Source organism: Seriola aureovittata, chromosome 6 (genome assembly GCF_021018895.1).
Source record: "Seriola aureovittata isolate HTS-2021-v1 ecotype China chromosome 6, ASM2101889v1, whole genome shotgun sequence".
Taxonomy (NCBI): Eukaryota; Metazoa; Chordata; class Actinopteri; order Carangiformes; family Carangidae; genus Seriola; species Seriola aureovittata.
The window spans coordinates 22786634-22809969 of record NC_079369.1 but is presented as its reverse complement, the minus strand read 5'-3'; the positions used below and the strand labels follow the sequence as shown (position 1 = coordinate 22809969).

The 23336-nt window shown below is 41.4% G+C and overlaps 1 long non-coding RNA gene across 4 annotated transcripts in view; it reads left to right on the top strand.

The window, feature by feature from the left end:
• Positions 1–21732, top strand: part of LOC130170718 (uncharacterized) — an 86860-nt gene extending 65128 nt beyond the window's left edge. The window contains exons 3-6 of one of the 4 annotated variants that reach the window (XR_008828034.1): positions 6042–6114; positions 18061–18137; positions 18848–18938; positions 21363–21732. This is a non-coding gene — a long non-coding RNA (uncharacterized LOC130170718). Of the gene's footprint in view, positions 1–6041; positions 6115–18060; positions 18147–18847; positions 18939–21362 lie in introns of all 4 variants that reach the window. The other 3 variants (XR_008828035.1, XR_008828033.1, XR_008828032.1) reach the window with 3 other exon arrangements.
• The last annotated feature ends 1604 nt before the right edge of the window (positions 21733–23336 follow it).

Below are 23336 nucleotides of genomic sequence, written 5' to 3'. Positions count from 1 at the left end.
ATTTATGAATATGATTTTTACCTTATCATAACATAAGGTGAATAATTTGTGTTCGTCTGAGTGGATTATTAACTGATCTTTTTATTTTAAACTCAATTTGATGATTGTTTCACTGATTTACTGTGAATGATTCTCTTTCCTCATCAGTGTTTCAGATATGGGCCCCCACCAGTACCATGTTCAAATCTTTACCGAGCCCAGTGTGCACATCCTCTCCATGTTTTCCACCCTTTTCTGCCTCCATCCATTCCCTCTCTCTCTCTCTCTCTCTCTCTCTCTCTCTCTCTCTCTCTCTCTCTCTCTTTTTCTTCCCCTCCTTGTGTGAGTGATATGGTAACGATAATGGCGATCACCTGAAGACTTTTTTTTTTTTTTTTTCATGTTTGTGTGCAAGTGAGTGTGAGAGAGGCAGAGATGCAGTGGATGGATGGTGTAAATGTCTGAGCTATCATCAGCTTTGATTGGCTTTGAGTGGCTCTGAGTGCTGGGTCCATCCCATCAGCTTCCCTGGGTCCTTAGGAGCAGTGTGTGTGTGTGTGTGTGTGTGTGTGTGTGTGTGTGTGTGTGTGTGTGTGTGTGTGTGTGTGTGTGTGTGTGTGTCGCCCATGTCTTTTGTGTACCTCAGTACCTTCTTTGTGTGTGTCTGAGGTTCTCTGTGTGCAGATATGTGTCTGTATGATCATATTAAGTCGCTACATGCCCTACAAACTACAGAACCATGCCAGGGCATCAGGGAGGCTGAGTGGTTTCAGTGACTGCAATTCAGACAGAAAATAGGGGTTGAAACTGTGTCAGCAAGCAACGGCCCCACTGAAGTGTCCTTGAGCAAGACACTGAATCCCTGTCCCCACACAGGTGTCCCTCAGATATCATAACTCCACTTCATTATTGAGCTAATGCTCTATTTGTACAGCTTCATCAAACATAACATGCTAGATCCGCCTCATACTGTTGAGTGTCCTCATTTACCTCCTCTGAAAACTTCTTTATAAGTACTGTTGCTGGCAGATGCAATAACTCATCAGTAGAAAAAAAAAAAGGATCTCTGCACATAACAACCAAATACAACCATGAAACAATTCAGTGATGAGAAATAATGACTGCCCATTTCCTCTTGGGCTCGAGTGGAAGTGTCGTCAACCCGATTAACCGACTCCTCCCACCCCTTCTCTGAACTCCATACATACCAAAGACAGCACTGGAGGGAAGAGAAAGGCTCCTTGTTAATGTTTAACTAGACTGTGTAAAGACAGAGTCAGATAGCTGAGCTTATTAGCAAATACACTTAATATGTGTGTGGGACAACACAACAAGTTTAATGGCTGGCATGTATGGAGGTACTGCAGCTCTGAAGAGGCAGCTAAATACTCGATATGTAAAAAGATTTGTAAATATAATGTGGCTGTGTAGATACACAGATGTGACCATGCTTGTATAATGTTATAACTGTACTTTAGAAGTATCAGTGATACTATATATCATGCTTATATATAAACAAATAGAAGGAAGGTATGTAGGAGTTCCTGAGAAGCTCAAGTAATCTCTGAGCCATGATTAAAATCTAATTCAGTGATTAAGTGAGCTTCTAGTTGTTGATGTTGATATGAGAAGGCGTCATCGGGTCATAAAATTTATCAGCAGGTGGAAGACAATGTCAAATGTGTATTTGAAAAAGTAGATTTGTCAGATGAAGTTGCTGCATGAGGCCGAATATGATGATCACACTCCCTTGTTAGGTGTGTGTGTGTGTGTGTGTGTGTGTGGTGTGTGTGTGTGTGTGTGTGTGTGTGTGTGTGTGCCTACATGCAAACATGGATGTCTGCATGTGCATTTAAAAAAAGAGAAAGCACTTTTTTTTTGGCCAAGTTGGCATAACTTATACTGTGTGTGTGCACGCGCGTGTGTTAGGTTGTGTGTGTATATGTGTGTTGGTGTTTTGTATAGAAAGTGCTGTGTGCAGTAGAACGGGGGATTTGGTGCCATCAGCACAGTGATGTCAGCACACAGAGACAAACAAAGCCAGAATCCAAACCCTCTCCCAACTACCCACAATCCCCCTGGACACTGTGGGGGGCCCTGCCTGGGGGCCCTCTGCTGTTAACACACACAAACACACACACACACACACACACACACACACACACACAGTTACACAGAAATTAATGCATGCAGTTGCATCAACAAGGTCAGTAAACGCACAGGTGCAATGCATACATACAGTACATACATACATATATGTAGAATAGGTGGCATACACTCACTTCTACCTGTACATACATACATGTGCTCAATTACACATTCACATCCACTCACATATGTAATAGTATCAGTGCACTCATGCAGTGTATTTCCACCTCTCTAGCCACCATGTGTATACGCATAAATCTCTCCTCATGTTCATTGACACTGGATTAAACCAGGATTATCTGGTTTATACATATGCTCCAACTCTGAAAGTAAAACCATCTGTAAAGGAGAGTGCATTTTAGGAAAGTTAAATTAACTGTAAAATATTTTAGTAAATACAAACAACTGTAAATTACACTGAGGAAATAAAACCCAACTGTAAAGTACAGAGACTTTTGAAAACTGAAACTAACTCTAAAGGGAAGTACTTTTTAGGAAGGTACAAGCAACTATAAACTACTTTTTCAGTAACTTAATTCCAACTGTAAAATATAGCTGGAAACTTAACTTTAGGAAAGTGAAACCAAGTGTAAAGTGAGATCTTGTTAAGGAAAGTAAAACCAATTGTTTCGTATTTCACAACCGATTCAGTGTTTGTTTTAAAAAAGCAAAACTGACACAAACTGTGGAATAAGTCATTAAGACATTCAGCCAGTTCCTACAGTGTTAAAAATGGCAACCGTTTGTTCGACGCTGCACTGTGTGCGAGTGAGCAGTCAAATCAGAAACACACCTCTGTTTGCTTTGGCCTGGCCCTCTGCCACGCTGCACCGGCCTCAGACGCATGCTTTGTAAATGAGGACTGACATTACTGTTATTGTATTCGTGCTGGAGTTCATATGAATATACTGTGACTGCACTGAGGCAGACGTTAGTATAGATATGATAACGACATAACGTAGGTCGTTATCTTAAGGACACAGGGAGATAGGTCAAACTGACGACAAGCCACTGAGAGATGCTGAAGACAACAACAAAATATTGGCAACAATAATTTTTGTCTTTTGTTAGAACTGGTAACAGGTAACTGGTTTTCCATTACTATCCTCCCTTCTTCCAGCACTGTGAGGTTGAGTTAGGTATGTAATCGTACCCTGTACATCATGTAGTCGAATAATATCACTGTAGCCATTAATTGCATGGGAATCCAATTTGCATCCAATTCCTACTGACGGTTCAAATGCAGACAGGTTTTTGTCCTGTCTTAAACCAGAAATATAATTTGTATTTTTTTAAACATTAAGGTCTTTGTCTAAATGTAACCATGTAGTTTAAATGTCAAAAAAGATCACCATACTGTAGTTGTTGTGTGTGCATGTTGTGGCAAAAAATAATCATAAAAAACATTGTCTGTTAATATACAAACGTGTTTATAATTTAACATATATAAGGCTTTTGCAGTCAATGCTCTGTTCTCTTTGGCGAGTCGGTTGAACAATAAACACGGATCAACACAATATGTTTTAGTTTTAAAACACATCACTTTTGCTACATTTGCGTCTGGCATCAACACTACTCTGGAGTTTTTGAGCCCAAAAAACTGGGATGCTGCTGCCATTTTGAGACTGTCCTCCTGTAAAAAAAAAAAAAAATGGAGCCCATCGGTCGTTTATGCAGCAAGTTATTATGACCCATAGTTACATTTTGTTGTTAAGCGACATCCAGTGGCCATAGTAATTATGACGGGCGCAAAGGGAAAAGTACGACGTTGCAGAGAAACAAAGTCTGTGTTTGGAGGATGTTGTGGTGGATGGATTGATCAACAAAACACAGGATTATGACACTGGAGAGCAGTGTTCAATTCCCATGGGAAACTAGCTGTTTATATTGTAACCATGACAACAAAGACTACGTAATGTTGAGGAAGTACTTATTTGAACCTAAATCACAATCTTTTCGGAAACCTAACCAAGCCGTGACTGTTATTATAGTAACCATGGCGACAAAGGTAGATACACCACTGTCAGTACAGTCTGCGTGTTTATTATAGTAACCATGACAACTAAGGTCCGGTTCACCTGCCGCCAGTAGGGGCACTATTTCAGGATACACGCCTATGGGTTGTATCAGAGGGTTGAAAAAAACAACCTTCAGGTTGGAGAACTTGTTGCCTGGTTTAGTTTGAAAACAGTTGAAAAGAATTTGTTTCCTGCTGCCACGACTGCCTTATACTCATATTTTACTTTCAGTAACAATTCCACCTTGTCGTCCATCAAAGCAAAGAAATCCCTGGTCCTACTTTTTTTTCCCTTGCTGTTGTTCATTCATAGTATATTCAACACCTCAGCAACCAACTGCAAAGTAGACAATCTCTTCCTGTTTACACCTGCATGCTCATACCCAGTGTACGTGAATGGGCTTGTTTGTACGCAGCTAAAACACTTGTATGGACGGACATTGTTTCCGTTTTAAAATAAAAACGTGTTAGTGTGGTCGTAGCCTCAGTTTCTCAAGAGTAAAAATAAAAGAAGAAGAATTACAGGTGAGGAGAAATCTGGTGAAAGTGGAAGATGTGGCTCTAATGTGTATTGTCTAAAGAGCTTTCTGTCATAGATTCACAGTGTCTTGTCATAAAATAGAGTCAGATCACACCATGTCAGCTGGATGGTGTGACTATCTGAAAGAAGGCTAGTCTAATGCTGCTATCTCCTCGTCGAAGTGTTACACAACAATTAGCAACTGTTGCTGTTTTTCTCTGCTCTTTAAATGCCCTTCTGTCCACAACAGCAAGGGACCAGACGAGGGCTGGTAGTGTGTGTGTGTGTGTGTGTGTGTGTGTGTGTGTGTGTGTGTGTGTGTGTGTGTGTGTGCGTGCGTGCGTGTTTGTTTGTGTTGCTTTTTTTGGGCAGTGGGATCGGGGTAACTGGGCATACTGTACCCAAACAGGTCCTCATTGTGCCGGAGAAGGAAGAGCTGGGTCGTACTGCACCCTATTCAGCCAAGTTTGGACTGAGTGGAGCAGTGGGGGGTGGGGACGACGACACTATGTGTGTTTGTTTGTGTGCATGCCTTTGTATGTTTGCCGTGTGAGAGTACAGTAGTATACAATGACTGCTTGGAGTTTTGGATGCATACATCCACTATTTGTGTTTAGGAGGATGGATTTTATCTGCGTTCTACCCTCATCCCTCCTCCAAATCCTGTGTGTGTGTGTGTGTGTGTGTGTGTGTGTGTGTGTGTGTGTGTGTGTGTGTGTGTGTGTGTGTTGGAGGAGGAGGGGGGGGGGCAACAATAGCTTCCTTTGACCCGTATAATGAGGGAGTTCTTCATATTCAGATGGCTGCTGGTAGATTTGCTGCTACATTAGCTTTAGCCAAACCTCGCATCAGTTTAACACAACACTACAGAGTAAGCTCTAACTTCCTGCAACTAAACTTTATTGCAGTGCATCAAGGGGAAAGAAAAACTAGTCGCTAGCCTGAACTGTAGCTACTTGTTGCCTGGTAACACAACGTTGCATCCGGGGCAGCATTGGTAACTGTTGTGGGTGTACGAGGATTCACTGTGAACTATGACCTTTTAGTCTCAGCAGAGTGTTTTCTCCCTTTGAATTCAACCAGTTACTACTAATAATACACTGAATACAGTATTTCTGTGGTGTTTCCATGAAGTGCCGATCAACAATCAATCCTCCACCACTGCACATGCTGCTTCTACTCAGATCTTCAACTAAATACTGCAAACAAATCAGAAAAATGAAAAGCACTATTTCATTTGTGAATGAAGATTCGCCCCTGGTAAAAACCCTACAACACAACACTGTTGTTAAGAATCAACAGTAGATCAACTGTAAAATCAAATGCCCCTGATTATTAGTTGAAGTTAATTGTTTTCTTTCTGTTTTCTTTTCTCAGTGATGTAACAGAAGAGTGAAGACTCAGTCAAGAGACCAGGACATTGCATGAACCGGATGGCAAATGGGGACCGGTAGGTTTAGGGAAGACACACACACACACACACACACACACACACACACACACACACTCACTCACACACACTCGCACACAGTGAGTCCCATAGAGAGACACAGCAATGCCCTGGAGGGTGCCAGTCATGCCCAGCTTCCGCTGCGCTCCAAATTGAGCGTGGCACAGAGTGTATGAAGTCAGCCGTCTGGAAGAGAGCCAAGCATTGTTCCTCCAAGCAGCTGGATGGTAATTACTAGAAAGAAAGAGAGAGAGAGAGAGAGAAAGAAAGGGAGAGAGAGAGCGGCTCTGCCACCTCACTACTGTTGCTTCAGCTTCCTCTCCTGGTGCATGTATCATATAGGAAACTGATTTATATGGTAAAAAACCAGCTGGGAGTCAGACGACAGAGAATACTCTCCATGCATGTACAGGATCAGGGGTGTAGCGCTACATCAAAAGGTGATGAAACTATGGCTCCAGTCAGACGTGTCATACTATAAGACATTGAGTTTTTTTTTTCTCAAGTTAAAACCAGGAAAAGAACATAAACATAAAAAAAGATATCATGGAATTTTGTGAAGGGATAATGAATAAAAGCCTCCAACTACATAATATAAAGCAACAGCAGTCAAACAAAACACATTTGAATGTGTTTTCATAGAAAACAATGAAAGTATACAAACAAACAACTAAAGCAATCAAATGGAGGGTTGACAAAAAAACTAAAATAAAACTGTATTTCAAGGATCACTTACTGTCTTTTTGTGGGATTTCAACCACATCATATCTTCATGGCAAGAAGTTTCCCATTACCTAAACGACAAGAGTCGATCACAGCGTCAAAGATTGAGACAACATGAAAAAACAGAACTATCTGTTGCTCATACTGAGCTCTGTATTTAGGAGCACACCTGCATCATATGAACTCTGTTGGTTTAATCCCCCCCTTCATCTCTACATACATGCCTCAGTGTGTTTTGCAAGGGTGAGCATGTGTGTTGCTTACATTTATCTGATGAAAAAAAGAGAGAGCGATAGACATGAAGTGGGACATATGATGCTGGAGGCCGATAGAAGAAGAAGAGAGAGAGAGTGGGAGGTGGAGAGAGCTTTGCAACCGGCCAGGCCTGAGGAATGTGTCAACTTGCTGTCAGCTATGTGCTGCTTTGTCATGAGACCGCAGAGCACTGGAAACACGTAAAGTTGCCTTTTTCACACCTTCGACTCCTCCCGCCCTCCTTCCTCCCCTGCCCCCCCCAAACCCCCCTCTTCCACACAGACACACACACACACACACAGTGGCAGCAGTAGCCAGGCCAGTGCTAGTGCAGCTGTGACCAGAACAATAGCATTCCTCAGGTTTTAAACGCCTGGCACTTAGATTCCTAACAGTCAAATTCCTGGCGGGGAGAAGCTGGGGGTTGCTATAGGACGCTGAGAGCTGTAAGACGCTGTGTAAGGAGCCTGTAAAGCGCTGTGTGATTTGTGTTTTTTATGAGAGGGATGGGTTGGTTGACGGGGACGGGGCCGAAGCTCTGTTGTTCCACCTCACGTTCTGGTTCCTCGGATGTGACATTTTCAACACTCCAATTTTAGCAGTTTAGGTCGCGAGGCGTCCTGCTGCTCTGTCGGGGCATCACGTGTCGAAGGAGGCACCTGTTAAGTCAACATGTGTGTCTTGTAATCCTTTTTTTGGCACATGTGGTGCTGAGAACTACGCAGATGTGTTGAAAGTGACACGTTAGTTTTAAGAGTGGTAAATTAGGCGTTACCAAAGGAAACAAGCAAGGATATGTTATGTTTGTATGCCAGTCTTCTTTTACATATTCGTCCTTCTAATAAATGATGCAGAAAGCATAAAAAATTATCTTCTTACCAGTTTTGAATTTGAGCTTTCAAGAAACAAACACTGAAACCTGTAAAAAAAAAAAAAAAAACTCCCCTACCCCCAATTTTATTTGTTTGTTTCACACTGAAAAGAATTGAGATGTATCCAAAAGGTTTTATAAAAACTCCAGAATCATGAGCCGTTTATTTGTTCTCCTTTTTTGCTAATTTAAACTCTTCAGAACAGCGCTTCTGCTGCTCAGGTGGTCTTATTGACAAATAATCTGTTTCTATTTAGAAAGCCTTTATTTTGAAATCCTGTCAATAGACAATTCATAATGTTAAAAAAAACTCCCAATACTGTGCACCTCACATCATGTGAGTGCGACTCCTCTGGTGGCTTCAGTTCACACAGCACTGAGCTGCCCAACTATCAGCCTACCATCTGAAATAACCCAAAAAATAACGATTCTCTCATTAACCACGCCTGTTTCACAATTTAAATATAAATGAATCTAATTTAGAAAACCTCGGCCGCGATGAAGGAGACTCATTTAGAGCCAATCTAAAATTAATGAGGGCATCTGGAGAGAGAGAGGGAGAGGAGAGGGGCCCTGCGTGGCTTAACAGATACCGGAGTTAACAAGCTACTGTACTTTAAACACTGGAAAATCCCCATTAATTTTAAAGTTAACGCACTACTGTACTCTGAATGACGGAAAAGAGCTTTCATGTTAGTTCAAACACATGACAGCGACATCTTCAGACTGACTCTTGGCCTCTCTCTGTCAAACCTCCTTTATGTTGTCAAATGCCAGCATTTATCAGACTCTGCCTGTTCATGCAGAATTATAATTTTCTGGACATTTTTTTGAATACAATGGCATGTGAATATGTCCGTGCATGCGTGTAGGATTCAACCCTGAGACTTTAATGCTGTAAGATTTACCGTCACAGTTGTGTCCTGTAAAGAATGACCCACAGAGACGGCTACAGTGGAAGAAATAGAATAAATGATGCATTTTGCTTCAGTAAAATTTCCAAACAATCAGTCTTGAAACTGCGATGCATATAATAAAGCCTCTTGGGTAACTGATAGCACTACAGGTTTGTGTATAAATCTATCAGGGGCTACGATTTGGTTCTCTTTAAATTCATTTTAACTGACATGCCGTCCGTAACGTTCAGCCAGTCGAACGGCTCCAGCAGATGCCAGCCAGCTCCCACAGTGACTGTTTGGTTTTGCAGGTTTAATTCCCGATGGGTTTGGGTCCAGAGTGATTAGGCTGTGCCCTAAAGGCCAGCGGGCTTGTCAGGTGTCTCCACACATTAACGTTGTTCTGCTCACACCCTGAGCCGACAGCACAGCGAGGCAGAGGGAGGGAGGGGGAGGAGAAATGCTGATCTGGCATGGTGGGAGGCACAGAAGGACGAAGGGAAACTCCATTTTTAATTGTTTTGTTCATGTATTAAATAAGCTTTCAAAATAGGTTTTGTTTTCATTTGGGAAAGTCCTTGAAATTCATTAGGTTATCAGTGATGTTTAAAAGGTTAAATGAGAGTCATACTTATGCAAGAAAACTGCATTTTGATTGTATCTTGCCTCCATAATTCAGAGCACTGGAAACACTAAATAAACTATTTATTTATTTATTCAAGTATCTTTTTCTGGAGAAGTAAACTAGATTTTAAGTGTTGTATCATTTTGGAAGTTGTGACGAGTTGGTGGTGTTTTGGTGTTAAAAGGTGCATTTTTGATCAAAAATAAACAAAAAACAAAAAAAACAAGAACATGAAAAACATTTCAACCTCAGGAGCAAACATTTGGTGAAATAGGTGGAAGTTATGATATGGACATTGCTATGACTGAGGTACAAGGCCCTTTCCTTTATAATGGCTTCTCTGCTCTTCTGCTAGTAAAAGCAACACACTGATGGATGCCACCTCAACATTTTCTTTAGCCTTTTACCCTAAAACCAGCCGAGAGATAACACGGCCCACTCTTCCCCTGCTGGATTCGAATAAACTGGCATTGTGTCTGTGCACAAACAACTTCCTGCATGCAGACGCGCAGCTTGTTAACAGGGGCAGGCAAACAAAAAAAAAAAGGAAAACAAAATCTCTTCCTGCTTTTGACCTCCAACCCCGTTCTACCCCACCCACACCCACCACATACACAGCATGGTGCAGCTATACAGATTGGGGGTGGGGGGGTGATAGTGGTGAGGAGATGGCGTTTGTATGTGTGTGTATGTGGGCAGAAGAGGTGATGTTAGGTTTTTAGAGTTTGGGGGGAACTTGTGTCCTGCTCTGAAGGGGGGGGGGCTGAGGAGACCTGCTGAGAGGGCAGCCTATATGCACTCCTCCTCCTTCCTGCTATACCTCTCCCAACATCCCTCACTTCTTTTCACCCTCCTCCTCTTCCTCCCCCTCTGTCTCCAGCCGTGGGGGTAAAGTACATTACATGCTTGCTAATCAAACCTCCATTACAAGTTTGGAGGGAATGAAGCAAGAGTCTCGAGTCTTCTTCTTCTTTCCTCTTTCTGCTAACTTCAGTGTGTCTCCTTCACCTTCCTCCTGCTCCTTCATCTTCTCCAAAAGTCTCTTAACTTTTGAACTGTGTGTAATATTCAGGAAGTATTTCAGTAGCATGGTGATATGTAGTGCTGGAATCCTTTCACAAATAAAGCTCCATTAATATTCTTAAAAATTATATGAAAACAGTTGGAATCACCTGTATGACCCCACACTTTGATCTAACCAATATAAAACACTGACATCAAGCGTGATCTGACAATATGGATTAGTTATTGCAGAAGGTTTTTACAGTGCTTGCCATGATGTCACTTTGCAGCAACAAGTTCAGCGATTTTTTTTTTTTTTTTGAATTATCCGAAGTAGACATTTGAACTTGACAGATGCATGAAAATTGTACAGTGCATTTCGGAGGATGTCATGGAATATATACTGGCTGCAGGTCACAACCAAAATGTGCAAGAATCACTCTGAAAGTCAGAACTCCGAGTCGGAAACATAACTTTTATTTCAGTTTGAAATGCAAAATCTGGTGTCACATCAAAATGGACATGTCTAACATTCAAACACAGCTTTTAAATGTTAAAACCCAACATGGCTAAAAGCCTTTAAGGCCCTACTGGTGCTTGGCTCTCTCGTTACTGTCAGTGGCACTACAGAAAGATTATAGAGTTTTTCCTCTTGGGCACCAAAAAAAAAAAAAAAAAAAAGACATGTCCACACTATCCCTCTGGTATTTTCCCTTTTGGTGTTAAATTTCTCCAGCACCTGCAAAGCATTTATGGAGGTATGTGCACCACTTGGATAAGCAAAGCAAATTGAATGACAATCTGTCAATTAGGATATGAGATGTCTTGCCTACAAGTTGCATATATAGCTGGGACTAAGATAAAGCTTTAGTGTGACAGTGGCTCTGGAGGTCGGACGGTCAACAAAATCACTAACACTCATCGACTGGGGACCGTGGATCATGGCTTGTATTTTCTAGCACCAGAACCAGAATGTGAGGCCATAAATAAGCCACGTTTTAGCTAAACATGAACATGGCGTGACTGCCTTTGATTCTTCTCTTGTCTAGTTTCAGACTGGATCTTCACTTACAACCCACTGTAAGCTAAACTAACAGAAGCTCACATGGAATAGCACGCTGATTTGAATAAGCTGCAAAAGCCCCTTCAGAGCTCTGTGGTCTGCTAACCATACAGGGGATCAGAGGATGAGGTCTGCACAATACCACAGTGACACATACTGGATCTACTGTACACAATATCTGGACTTACATATTGAAAGTGATACACGTAGGAATACAAAAGACATAGCAGAGGCAGTCTTACAGGGGTAATTAGCCATGCACCCAACCAAAGCTCAATTACCATTTCTTTGAGCACAAGCTCTCCGGATATAAATGCAGCTATTGAAATATAATGTCTTGTTTTTGTTGTGGTCTGTAAACATAGAGACGCTGTCATATGAGAGCCGTAAGTCCACCACATTATCATTTATTCTTATGCATAAACTAAATGTTAGTAGAGCTATTGACCTCATACCACAAAACGGCTGTAAAGCACTTGTTGACGTGAAAGACACTATCAATTCCAATCCAACATCAAGTCTGATTGAAGTGTAGATGTCCTGCTAATATTTTTCTTTCTTCACTATTTTCCTGTGTTAATGGAAAATGCCACTTTCTACCAGATGAATGCAGGGACAGACAATTGTATTATTTACCAACCGAAAAGGGAGAAAAGAAGAGGGGGAATTGTTTGATACTTATAATAATAATAATTTAGCGCTCTCGTCTCTCTTCCTTTCTGTTGGTAATTGGATTTAGTGAACACCTGTATGAGTGTAGATTGTTCAGGGGATTATGGTCAGGGAAGCCCTGAGTCACCACTAATTATCATCTATTTCTCGCTCTCTCTCTCTCCCTCTCTCTCATACACACACACACACACACACACACACAGTTCCCATATTTCCCCCCTGCAGCAAACTCAAGAGATTTAATTGATATTTTAAGGTCATAGTGGCTTTGTCAGTGGAAATCCTCCATAGTAGCAGTTTAACGGGGCCAGGTAGTTATTATTTTGGGATATCACTTTCTCTTGGCTCCATGTTGAGTTTCCAGTGCAGATATTCACTCATAAGCTGTTTGTATTTTCAAGCTTGTTTTTTTTTTCCAGTTGTTGCTGCAGTTTTTTTTTCCCTAATGACACTGTCTTGTTTTCTCAGGAAAGCTTATGGAAAGGTGCTGGAAAGGAGACTCTGACTAGTTGCAGATTCAACTCTGGTCGCAGAACGATTCAACTGATTAGAATAATGAAGGGTTAAAAAATGACGACAGCGTTTGGAACGACTTTCTCTACTGTGAATGAAGTGGTGAACAAGTGATAGCATCTGTGAAGTCTGTGTTTGATCAGTGAACGATGTTACTCATGTTAGTTCCTGCACCGCTGTAAAGCACAGTGCCCACAGCTGCCTCCAACTTTGGTGAAGGAACTAAATTTAGTTCCTGCTTCCTCTGTTCACTAAGTGAACTTCCTGAGGTCCTCAAAAAGGTTCTTGGAAACTCCCTGAGGTGAAAATGGCCCTCTGAAAGCCTATGACCATGTCGCTTGGGGTGTCCTCTCAAGGATTTGGAAACAAGGTGCCAGGTTCGCTGCTCTTAGCCGTTCACACCTTTCACTTGCAAGTCAAGTCTGTTCTCAGTGGGTAATGAGCTTTACCAAGGATATTACATGCTGTTGATTCTATTGCGGCTCTGCTTTTTTTTTTTTTTTGGAGAGGACGTAGTCCTGTTGGCTTCATTGTGTGTGAAGCAGTTGAGATGAGAGTCAGCACCTTTGAGTCTGAGCCCAAAAATGATAGACCCCCACTCCCCTTCAGGTTTAGGAGCAAGTTCCAAGCAAGTGATGGAGTTCAAAAATCTCTGTCCCTTGTTTATGACATCTAGGGACAGATGGAGCTTGAGATCGACAGGTGGATTAATGCGGTATGAAGACAAACCTCACTGATTTACCACTTGATCTAACTCCTTACTTGAGATTGGCAGCTGAAGGCCACTTGGACGGACTGAGGACTCAACAGTAGATCCTGAAGTTTTACTCCCCTTGCAAACTAGTCTAAGTGAAGAAGGAAAACTCAAGAAGTCTCAAAGCTCGCGCTCCCACCCCCACCCCTCTCTCTCTCTCTCTTTCTCACCCTTCAGGTAGAAATGGTAATTAGCAAAAGTAACAGTTATGCGCTGAAACATGAATATGGGTCACTAAGTTGACTATACCTGTTGACCTGGAGACAAATTGTTGGACAGGTGAGAGAGGACCGGTAAACTGTGTGATAATACAGGTGAAGGAAGAAATGAGCTCTAAAGGAAGAGAGGAAGGAGTGAGAGAGAAAGAGAAAGAGAGATGTTCTCGGTCCCACAGTGAAATTTGAGAAAGCAGTGTAGCTGTTGACTGAAGAGAGAGAGAAAGAGACAGACAGAGAGAGAGAGAGAGTGTGTGTGTGTGTTTAGATGAGCGATGAACAGACAACGCTTGTCCTCAAGTCAAAGAGCTCCAGTGGCTAAAACCCCATCGGGCACCAAGACACACACACACACACACACACACACACACACACACGGACAGGTGATACATCATGGATGTGAGAAGGAGGAGGGGAGACGGGGGAGAGAGGGAGTGAAAAGAAGGGATGGACAGATGAGAAGGAGGTGAAGGAGAGGAGGAGTGGGAGAGAAGGAGGGGGTGAGGGGGCACCCAGCGGGTGACAGAGGGGAGCAATAAAGAGCAACAGACAGTTCAGTCGCTCCAGCGTATTCATGTATTTAAGTAACAGTGAAACTGATGGAAGTATTAAAGAGATCATCTCAGTTTTCTGATTACTGTTGAATTTCTTTACTATTGATCACCAGCCAAACAAACAGCGCGTCATGTTCAACTTCCTGTTGACACTGAGCCTGGTAAATGTCAAGGGGGAAACATTTTCAACTCAACTTTATTGATCCCAAGAGGGAATGTGTCTCATAGACAAGTGAAACACAGAACAAACACTGATGTTTGAACATGAAAACACAATAAAAATACATAAAACATACAATAAAAATATGTTTTAAAAATTCTGAAATCTGCCACACGAGCTCACTTAAAACAAGGTACATCAGGGACAGCCTAACAACATTAACATCATCATCCAACAGCTTTTTATGGAAGACTAATCATCATCATTTGACTCTTCCTAAACATGTAAAAGTTTGAGAGACAAAATCATTTCTCACCATGTCAGACGCGGCTCTCTGAACTATGGGAGAGCTCAGACTCTCCACACAGAGGATGAAGAGTCTCTAAAATTCATCCTCAAATTATTAATCATCATTCTTGCCCTCAGTGTACTTATTTAGTCCCTCACTTATTTAATTCCCTCAAATTTCTTAAGTTATTTGCTGTAATTAAAAATTGACATAGTGTACTATTACTATACATATTGTCATACCAACAAATCTAACAATTCAAATGGCAATTTTCATTCACACCAATTATTCACTTTAATTGAGGTGAATTGTGGATTGACTTTTTAACTCATCTTTAAAAAAACTACAAAACTGATTTTGGTAGCTCATAGTCCATTAACTGAAAGTTTCCCAGAGCTTTCAGACACATTTTGGTGGCCTTCATCATCAGGAGTTCGCTCATTTGTTCTGGAAATTACACAGTGTAATGCAATGTATATATTCATTCATTCAACAAAATAGATGAAGACACACAAAAAGTAGTGTGTCCTCACAGTGTAGTACAGTACTCTGTAACTGTAATGTTTAACAGAAAGAGGGTTTTTCTGATGTGCAGGCTGAAATGGTTTTGCTGTACACTTTTACCTCCTGACTACAGTATACACCGCACATTCAATTTGCCCAACTTACTTAAAAACTGCTAATCTCGAAGAAGGAAGAAGTGAAAACAAGGTGAAATGATCTGTGCTAGCCAAGTACACATTTTTACTTTTGAGAATTTCAGTACCCAGAAATCCTGTAAGGTCACTACCGTCTTATTGTGTGTTGGGGTGCAGGAGTCCAGCCGTCAGGGTTCTTGCTAAATTCTCTTTTAAAATTAGACTTAGAATCAATTCACATGAGACAAATACAGCAGTTCAAACCGACACCAAAACGATACTGATGATAATTTGAGCAAATATCTATAACTATAAAAAGATTACTGTGTTAATTTAAAAATCATGACCAGTGCAGCTCTCAGTGTTGGGATGGTGAGATGAGAGAGGGGAGGAAGGGAGTGATGGACAGCTAGAGGGAGGGAAAGAGAGAAGGGGGGGGGGTGGAGGGATGGTATAGTGCAGCAGAAACTTCCCATGCTGGCCTCCCAGTGTGGCTACGTAATGAGGGCAAGGGACACAGAGACACACACACACACACACACACACTCACACTCTCTCACGCACACACAGACACACACTCGGGGCTGAGCACGGCCCCACGGCTGATTAGCGACACACAAAGGCCCCAAACAGAAGTAGCAGAAGACACACAATGGGAGCAGGGCCTCAAGGCGTGGTTTACTTCTGCCCTGAGGGAGGGGGCGAGAGAGGTAGAGAGACAGTGAGAGACAGGGAGGGGGAGAGAGAGAGAGAGGGTCCCACTGAGCTGGACAGGCAACCGAAGGGGAGGGGAAGGGGGGGTAGGAGAGGCGAGGAGGGGGGTTCGCTGGGGTTAGAAAAGTGACAGAAGCAGAGAGGAGTTTTGTTTTTGTCCTGATAAAGACGTGCTGGGTTTCTACTGCGTTCTACTGCAGCGTCAGGAAACCAGATGAATGGGTCAGCATCACGCCTGCTTGTTCTCCGTCCCATCCGGGGTCCATTACACCTGCTCTCAGGCACATCTTGAATTAAGAAACACCAGACATTAAAAAAAGATAAATAAATAAAAAGTTCATCTGAGTTAGAAAATGTGACAAACCAACGCAGGCAAGATGCAGTGGATGCAGTTTATTTGGAGAGAAGATTGTTGAGGAACCTGCTTCGACTTCTTCTTCTTATGTCTGGCAGTGCAGGGTTAGGGGTCCGCATGTTGCTCCTGGCCTGAAGAGTAGGGCAGCAGACATAAACGTCACATGGTGTGAGGGTAGATTAAATTCATGCCAGAGGCAGCATTGAAACTTACCTGTTACTAGTGCTGCTCTTTTAATTATGTAAGCTCATTTTGCTCATTCACTCACTCACTCACTCATTCATTCATTAAAATCTGCACAATATTTAGATACAAACAAACAGACGTTGACAAATTAAAGGAAAAAGCTGAAAAGTGAAACAGGATGACATGGTGCACGAGTGGTCACTGAATGGTTTGATGAGGATGAATATGTTGTGAATCGTATGCTGTGACCCTCACAGATCTCAACCCGACTGAACACCTATGGGAGATTTTGGACCGACGTGTTAGACAGCACCTCCAGCGACAGCATCGACACAATACATGATGGAATATCTTTTGGCAGATTGGTGCTCCCCCCCCCCCCAGTCCTGGCAGCTCATGGTGGTTCAACGACTTACAAAGACACTTAATGTTTGTTTTTCCTTTAATTTGTCGCCCGTCTGTAGCTTATGATTCACGCTGTATCAGTTTATTAGTTTAAGTTCTGACCCATTGTACTTCATGAGCTTTTATACATATTAACTAGAGGATATAAGCAAAGAAATTAATTTAATAGAGTAGTTTGATAAGACGCTGACATATAGTTCTTCATGTGTTCTGCTCTTTGGATGAACGCACCAAACTTTGAAGGCTCCTTCACACTGTGCGATCTTGCTGCGCACCTTTCCCCCGGCCTCGACACCTTCACAGCTTCCTCCTCCTCTTATGAGATTTTTAATGTGCTGAAGTGTCAGCACATTGGCCAAATCTTGTTTTCAAGACTCTCGTGTTTTGAAAACGTTAATGACGTGCCTCTGCTTTGCACTTGTTTCTATTATATACAACATAGTCATTCATTGACATGCCTCAAAATTGATATTACACAGCCTGTCAGAGTGTGACCGAGATTTTATTAAACCCATCTCACACATTGTGACATGTGTTGAACTTGAGCATAAGCAGCATTACGCTCTAAAGCCAGTAAGTGCATGAAAACATTCACTGAAACAGATATTTGGCAATAATCTCTATGTAAAATAATTCATATAATAATATTTAAATGTCTGTTGAATTAAGGATCTGTTCATAAATCCCATATTCTGATATGAATTTGATCTAAAGTGCCTTTCACACATTACTGAGGGCTGTGTTTTATTTCAGAAGAGGTCTAAAATGTTGAGAATAAAATGATTTAGCATCAAAGAACAAACACACCAAGCTCATTATCAGTAAAAGCATTGGATAAACTCATTATCAACTCCTCATCTAGCGGGAAAGTGAAGATATGACGAACATGAGCAGGACTGCAGGCCAACAGCCACAGTACTTGAAATGATGATTGTTTGAGTTATTGCTACCACAGTGCAATCATCCCAGCGGCTCTTTGCATAGATTACTATCTACACATTTCTCAGAATGAATATTAAATGGCAGCGACTAATGAACACGGCCTTCTTTTCACAGAGGAGCAGCGGCTGCTGTAATCTCCACTGTTCAATTAGCGGCGCTGACCGGGACGCCACCTACACTTCATTAACAGGGTGAGGAAGGTATGGATTTAACCTCTTTGTCTGCCTCTCTCTGTCTGTTTCTTTCCTTTTCTCTATCTCTCTCAATCCTCTCTTTCTTCTTTCCTGGAGAAAAATCTTTGCAGCAGAAAAAAAAAAATAGCCCAAACCTATTTCAGTTAAAACACAATTTTCTCTTATTTTAACTTCAATACTGAAGCTTCTGGAAAATTCACTGAGAGGCAACAGAGAAAAAGAGGGAGAGAAAGACAAAATCAGGGAGGAGGGGGCACAAATCCATAAAGACAATTCGGCTTTTCCAGCCTCTTTTTGTGTTTTTCCAATTACTTAATGCTATTTAAATACACTAGGGCTGACACACACACACACACACACACACACACACTAATGGTCCTCAGCCATGGAGAGGCTCCTGAAATAAGTCGCGCAGTAATTGTATTTGATAAATCATAAAGGGAGCCCATCAGAGGAAAGCTAGCTGTAATAAAATGATAAAACAGACAATTATGAAAAAATCCCTGGCCTTTAATTTCCTAAACACACTCTGGAGAGAGGCCATTTAACCCGGGGTGATTTGACGAGATGCTCAACACGTTATTTCTCTCCTCTGTGACACTTTGAATCACGGCTCAGTGTGTGAAACGGTTGTAGCATTAGCACTGCTGGTTCACATCTCTTCAGTCCTGTTTGTCCTCAGTGAACTCCCCTTGTGTTTTCTGTAGGCTGACCTGAGATCTACAGTATGAGACAAAAGAACACAAACATTTCATAAATAACAACTCTACATTTGAAGTACCAGCCCTGTTTTTGAAGGTGGGTCATATTACATTATATGCCACTCAGCTTTACTGTCAGCCTCTTGCCCCATACTGCAGATGTGCTTCGAAAGGCCTGTTTATTAACGACTGACCTTAGTTTGTCTCTGTTAATGAAAATACCCAATCAGACTTGTCGGACATTATCTTGACCAAGGCTCCTGAAATCTGGTCCCAGATAATCCTTCTTGGAGCGCTGTCAGGACAGAGACACACTTTTAAGATCAGCCGGCCAAGTATAAATATGATTTGGGCACCGAGACCAAGCTGGACTTCAGTCCCTTTTGGGGGGATAAAATCATAGCCTGTATAGTGTTAGAAGGATTCATGTTTTACTTTTGTTCCACTTTTTAAAAAGTGGAATTGGGACTGTGGACATTACATGTGTGAGAATAAGGAAAAACCTGGTTGAAACTGCGAGCAACGCCCTGATCCATGACATTAGTTCAGTTTAGTTTAGTTTAGATGCAATAAACCACAATACACTACAGATATGAAAGTAAAGTAAATACTATATTGGAATGCATTGATTGCGATGTGTAGTGTAAGGAGAGACAGCAATAGCAAATACACTTAAACAGTTGATAATATCATACAATTAGCTAAAGATATACAGATGTACAGTCTAAAAAGAGACAGACAGACAACAGCAGAACATGCAGACAAATAATCAAACAAAAACAATACAATACAATTAGGTTACAGTAGCAACATCTGTACTGTGCTTTCAGAGAGTAAAAAATATTTGTTTCCCACCAAAATATATGATCTTGCAGCACAACATCTACCTGTTGTGACCACTGCCTTATTAAAGTGTTTTATGGTTCAGTTTAGACTCACAGCACTTAAGGTCAAGGTGAGGGAAAGATCCTGGTCTGGTTTAATACAAGAAAAAGTTCCTCAGACACAACACGTTTATTTACATTTAACCAAAACCACCATCTTTCGCTGACCTTAACCAAAGGGCTTTTGTTGCCTAAATGTGGAGCGTCATTTTATTATATTATATTTTGTATAAATAAAAATATTTCCTCTGAACATAATCCAGCCACCACAATGTAAGTGAGAAACGGGTTTAGTAGATATATATGAATGTCATTCAGGAGACAGGGTTTACTCAGTCTGTGTAGGTGGAAACAGGCGTCATGCACAGGGCGTCTGCTCTTTGTATGCTTTAATAACCTTAAGAACACCAGCTTGAGTTGTCCCATGTTGCTTTGAAACCTCACATACAGTAAACAAGCAGATTAATGCTCATTAGGACACAATCTAATATGTTACTTTTGAGTTAACATCCCTTTTTTTTTCTACTTCCTGTACAGTTACCACCATCCGTTCATATTGTGATTTGGTTCACGTGGTAATGATGAAATCTCCTGGTAGCACAGACTACGTTCATCGTACTGTAGCTTCACTGGAACAAACTGTTGTATGGGAAGCTCAACAATGAATAAATCATGTATAAATCACAATGAATAATAACAGTTACACTGACTGTACTTGTGTATCATTCAACCTGATGTAATACTCATTATAATGGCCAAACAATCAGATGTGGGTATTAAACCATGCATCAGGAGTCAGTCATATTTTTATGACGGTGACTGTTGGACCACAGTCGGATCAGGTGACACAAACAAAACCCTCTATTGTCGCTAGCTCACATTAGCTCTTTGAGGCACACGCGTCATTTTGTTCACGGTTGTATTAAAATCACATCAGTCACCGACCTGTCTGCTGGAGACGGGCGTGACGGCGTGAGATCTGCACCATAAAGAGTTAAAAGAAAAAAAATCTGATCTTTTGGTTCCTTGTGTAAATGCAGTCAGACTGTGTGTGTGTGTGTGTGTGTGCGTGTGTGTGTGTGTGTGTGTGTGTATGTGTGAAAGTAATGTAGGTGCTGCTGTGTAAAATAACATGGAAAAGGTGATTTTCCAGCATAGTGAGGTTTCCACAGTTTGTTTCCCTCAGGCAGCAGCAGTGACATGATTGAATTTTGTGTGTGTGTGTGTGTGTCTGTGTCTGTGTGTGTGTGTGTGTGTGTGTGGGGGGGGGGGGGGGGGGGGGGTGTTTGACTAAGATGCCTTAGCCCTCTGCTGCACCTCCACCTGTCTATATTTTTCTGTCAGTGGCTGAATTAAGCGCTCATTAGTTTCCTTTGAGCAAAATATGACCACAAGCTACTAAAAAAAACATTTCTTCATTTTACAAATTCATGTTTGTTTTACTGAAACATTTAAAGAAACATCCTGTCTTCCTGACGTTCCTCAAAAGCAGACATCCTGGAGGTGTGTGCTTTTCATTACAGCTGTGTGATCACACTAGAGGGTGAGAGAGAGGAAGAAAGAGTTAATGCATGTACACACACCTGAGTCTCTTCTTCACATATAATAACCCTGCGTCTCTCTCTGTCTCTCTGTAGGTGATGCTGATGGTACAACATCGAACCAGTGGGAGTGCAGGAGATGGAAAAGATGCCGACATTTCACACACACACACACACACACACACACATTTGTGCGCACACACTTGTACACACGCACGGCAGTAAATGGGAGCTTGCTGTCACTAGTGTGAGCCATTTCCAGGTGAGGCAAACTGAATTAAAGGGAATCAAGCTGAACTGATGTGAACTGGAACGACCTGACCTGAGCTGAAAAGAAGGTTTGAGCCGGACAGGACACACACAGCGCTCTGAATTTCAAGGCAGAGAATTAACACAGATGAAAACCTGCTGTCAATCACACCTGTGGTTTTTTTGTTTTTTTTTTTGGGGGGGGGGGGGGGGGGGGGGGGGGTCCTGTCCTACACTTCCTATGCTTTATTTTCAATATATACTGTTTATTCACAGCCGTATAGTTGGTTGTATGATATGAATTCAACCTCAAATTTCACCTACAGATTTTGACTCTGTAGGTTTATTTTCTTTATTTTCTTAATTAATCACAAACAAAAAATGTAATTTGCTTAAGTATCCTGTGCCAATGTCCACCTTGTTTATTTTTTCTTTTTTCTTTTTTCATATGTAACTTTATCCATATACCTCTATGAGGGCTCATCATGGACTAAAGATGTTACAAAAATAAAAGTCTAAAGCCACTGGAGCTATTACTTATCTGTCTGTTTTACCCATGGTCAGAAGAATGCTAACGTTTTAAGATCATTTTGATAGAAATTTTGGGGATGTCAAATATTATACTTATAGTATTTTTTCAATTTCACACTTACCTACATTTACAGAGGAGCGGGACTTGATGCTGTCTATTGGCATTGAATGAGAAACTAGCACACATCTTCAAATCTGGTGTTTGTTACATTATCAGTTAAGTTGAAGGACTGCAAGTAAAAGAAATCTCTTCTTTTCAAACCCAGTAAATACAATAATAAATAATTTAAAAATATGTAAAGCTAAGTTATCATAGGTCATGAAAAGGTGTCATTTGAAGATGTGATATTTGTGATATTTGGAGTGTTTAGATCCAATGTGCACAAATATTAATCAACATTAATTAAAGTTAAACCAATTTTAAAAAGAGCTACTTAAGCTTTTCTGACACATGGTCTTTTAAAGTTGAAAACAATTAAAGTATGTTGTTATTTTAGACACATTTAATAAAGATGAAACATCTGCAGTGAAAGTTTCACAGGAACTGTGAACATACGTGTCTTTATTTCTGTAGATCTAGAATGTGAAAACACTGAATGAAAGATTCTGTTCATGCTCATCTTCTGACACACTAATACAGTCAAGCAAGTGTGTAGTGTCAGCACACACAGAGAGAGAGAGAGAGAGAGAGAGAGAACGATAGCCCCTGGCTATGTACAGCAGTGAGTGTAAATGATCGCATAGCTGTGGTCATAACTCACAGCCATACAAGCTACTGATAAAAGCTGACACCTAATGTCTGTGTGTGTGTGTGTGTGTGTGTGTGTGTGTGTCATTTTAGACTCTTCATGTCGCTTCCCTTCCCTTCTGTCTCTTCTCGACCCCCCCCCCCCCCCCCCCCCCCCCCCTCCTCGGTGCCTCGGGTGATGAAACTGACTCTGTTACATCAGACCTACACCCCCTGCCTGACTTTTTCCTCCACACACACACACTCTTGTTTGCCCACACTCTAGACCCACATTAGTGTGTTTAACCTTATTGATTAGGTCCTGTGTATTGATACAGATCAGAGTGATCCATCACTGATATCTCTGTTTGCAGGGCGGAGATGAATTGATAGTGATGGATGACGCATTAATCAGTAAACACGGTGAAGTGAAGAGACACACACAGTGACAATGGCCTGATATTCACTGGGGGTTACTGATAAAGTTTGATACAGACTCACATTTTCTTTCACATTTCAGATGTTTAATGGTTTGACCGTCCAAGACTGTAAAGTTTTGCTGA